The 3,381-nt window shown below is 35.3% G+C and overlaps 1 protein-coding gene across 3 annotated transcripts in view; it reads right to left on the bottom strand.

Annotated features, from left to right (window-relative positions):
• LOC107090847 (zinc finger and BTB domain-containing protein 22-like) overlaps nt 1–822 on the bottom strand; it is a 7,354-nt gene extending 6,532 nt beyond the window's left edge. The window contains exon 1 of one of the 3 annotated variants that reach the window (XM_015384438.1): nt 676–822. The gene's annotated coding sequence lies outside the window, so the exon portion shown is untranslated. Of the gene's footprint in view, nt 1–442; nt 628–675 lie in introns of those variants that run through there. The other 2 variants (XM_015384439.1, XM_015384440.1) reach the window with 2 other exon arrangements.
• Between the last annotated feature and the right edge of the window lie 2,559 nt (nt 823–3,381).

The following is a 3,381-nucleotide window of genomic DNA, read 5'->3' as shown; positions in this document are numbered from 1 at the left end:
AAAAAAAAACACAGATTTTAAGACAGGATTTTTTCTAAATTAGAAATTTCTAAATTTTGGGACAATATGGTCTGATAAAGAGAACATTTATATACATGTTTAAGCCAGAGTGATTTGAAATTTAAATATGATTTTCCTATGACTTTAAAGAAAAATAGCCCAAAGCAGCATTTGATCTATTCAGTTAAATTCAGTTTATTTATATAGCACCAATTCACAAAACCTGGATGGGTTAAAAGGAACAGAAAGGTGTTTTAATGTCCTAGTCAAAGTCCATATCACAGCCTTAGAAGCTCTGATGGGGGCTTCAGAGAGCTGAGAGGAAACAAACATCTTCTGACCTCCTGGAACTGAGAATATGGAGGAAAGTCAGAGATGTTCTGCTTCTATCAGCAGGTGGATCAGGCCCCCAGGAACAAACTTCTCCCCGAGCTTAGCTCACCTTTACAGCTAGAAGCTGTCAGAGCTGTAGAAACTCCTAAAATAGATCATAAATACCAGATCTGATGAAGGTTCGGGTCACATCAGCCCGGTTCCTGCTTCTCTGTGGAAGTTTAATATTCATTTCTCTCTTGTTTACTGTCTGGTTCAGCTTCAGCGATCTGTTCCTACTTCCGGTTTTAAGCTAACTCGTTAGCTCCTAGCTGCTAGCTTCATTTCTTTGGGTGTTTTTACCTGAGACGTGTCCTCTTCTTTATGGCTGCCGGTGATATTTTATTAATCGCTAAACAGCATCGTTATTCTGCAGCTGAGAACTACGGCCGCCTGTTAGGGACTAAATCAGCCCAGCAGGTCCTGCCGAAGCTAACGCTGCGTTCAGTGACACTCGGGAGCAGTTAACGAGTATCTGTTTAATTAAACCTTTATAAAAAGTTTACTAACTGGGATATTATCAAAGTTATTTTCTCAAGACGTTTTTTTATATGTGTTTAGGAAAACCTGCCAATCCAGCCCAAACGCGGCTGCATTTTAAACGATTGCTTCAGATGGGTCACAACAATTCCCACTTTCTGGGAGTAAGTGAATGCACCTCAACGGTCCGGCCTGTCTCCATGGTTCCGGTAGCATCCTCTGCTGCGTAGCGATGGGAACGGCGGTTCCTTTGAGTGACAGGAACTGCTTCAAATGAATGATACGATCAAAGAACCGGATCATTCGCTTTATCTAATATATTTTCTGGTCTTTTACAGTTTAAATAAGTATTACTAAAGGGACATTAAGTCTGTTATTTATAGAACTTTAATGACTTTTTCTGTTCCTTTAGTTAAATATGTGATAAAGACAAAATCAGGGAAACTTTTTAGGCTGTAAAGTAATAGAAAATGTAGAACATATATTACTAAATTGTAGGAAATATTTTGAAGAAAGGATAAGATTAAAACAAAAGACAAGACAAATAGGAAGGGAGTAGAATCTGGAGGGATTAACTGGAACAACCGGAGAGGGGAAGAAATACATTACTAGTAAATAAACAATCTTAAGAATATAGGATTATACAATAAGATTTAAAATATGTAGGTGTAGGTATATATATATAAAAATTGAGAGAGAGGGATGGATATAAAAATATAGAGATTTTATATATAGATATAGATATGGGTATTTAAGTAAATTAAGTAATTTCCCTCTGGGATTATTAAAGTATTTCTGATTCTGATATATGTATGTGTGCATGTATATATTCATATATATATATTCATATTATATATTCACATATATATATATAAATATATATATAAAAGTCAAGGTTGCAATCTGCCATTAAACTAATAAAAGAAGAAGAAGACTTCTTAGGCTTTCTAATTACCTAGTTCAGAGGGAAAAAACAAGGAAAGTTCATAAAAACTCTTAATAATAATCATAAAACTCTTCATAAAGTGAAGAAAAGTATGGACAACATTGTACGGAGCCCCTCTGATGACATGGTCAAAAAAAAAATTTTATTGTGGCCACGAAGTAGTATTTCGTGCGCACAAAGTAGTATTTCGTGGCCACGCAATAAGTATAACGTGCGCACGAAATACTACTTNTATAACGTGCGCACGAAATACTACTTCGTGGCCACAATTAAACATTTTTTTTGACCATGTCATAAGAGGGGCTCCGTAACATTGAGCATCTTCTTCTGAAGATTTTTAAACGACAACAGAGTGTCTTGAGTCAGAGGCTTCTCCAGATCTGTTGCAAGACAGACCTCTACAGAAGATCCTTCCTGCAGCATCAACACCTACAACAGAGACATGGCTGACAAGTTATACCTTTTATAAGGCAAGTTACCATTTTTGATCACTTACCTTACAAATGAAGTCCCCCCTTCGTCAATTAGTGAGGTCTAGAAGCACAATATCTATATCCAGCCATTCAGCAAAGATCCTGCTACATGGCTGTACATCTTATTTTGGCATTTGAGAAATTAGATTAACCCTTGGATGATAGATTACCTACTGGAAATTAAGTTGAAAGAAAAGGTTAACAAGTCAACAAAAAAAGGTAAAAAGCTAACTGAAATTATTGAAAGTAAAGTTAAAAAGGTAATAAGCCTAGTTAATTATATTTAGGTTTATAAATAAAAAAAATGTCAGTGCCAGTATCAGCATTAATGCCTCTAAGGTTATGTTGGACCAGAAAACAAAAATTGTTTCTTTCGCTCTCAGTGTGTTTTTCATGAATTTCTTCTAGAAGCGCTTTTGTTTTTTTTCTTAATATATTCGGGCAAGTTGGCATTTCTTGTTATTACCTTGATATTCATTTTTACCATCAATATATCCATATTTTTTAATGTTACAAAGGTAATAGGGTCTTTTCCTGGATTCCAATAACACTGGCTGTATTTCACTGAGTGATCTATAAGAGGGACCCTCGAATTAACCCTTTAAAAGGGTTCATAATAAATAGTAATTATAGTACATAACTATAGAGGATATTAGGTTATTATAATATTACGGAAGAGTATTAGGGCCACTGAAAAAAAAAGTTAAATGATTTTTAAATATTATTTCAGTTTAATATGGGAAAAAAGTCAGAATTCTGACTTTAATCTGAGAATTGTGGATTTTAACGTAGATGGGCACCATGAAGGCAGAGATGTGGAGCTCTCAGCTTCAGTAGTTTGGGAGAAACAGGAACACATTGGTGGAAAATGATGGATTTAGGCGACTTTTTCCGTCCCTGAGGTTCCCTGCTGATGCTGTTTGATTAATGGAAGAACAGAAGGTGATTAAAACAAGAGAGATAGACTCTAAAGCAGACATGGCTACGGCTAAACATGCTACATATTTGTTAGCTGTCAGAATTCAGTCAGAATTCAGAGAAAAAAGTCAGAATTCTGAGATTTAACTTTTTTCTCACATTGAAATAAAATTGAAAAACCAGGTAACCGTT

This window comes from Cyprinodon variegatus, unplaced genomic scaffold (genome assembly GCF_000732505.1).
Source record: "Cyprinodon variegatus isolate N-32 unplaced genomic scaffold, C_variegatus-1.0 Scaffold312, whole genome shotgun sequence".
Lineage (NCBI taxonomy): Eukaryota > Metazoa > Chordata > Actinopteri > Cyprinodontiformes > Cyprinodontidae > Cyprinodon > Cyprinodon variegatus.
Note: the sequence above shows the minus strand (reverse complement) of the source record. Positions and strands in the feature narration are given on the sequence as shown.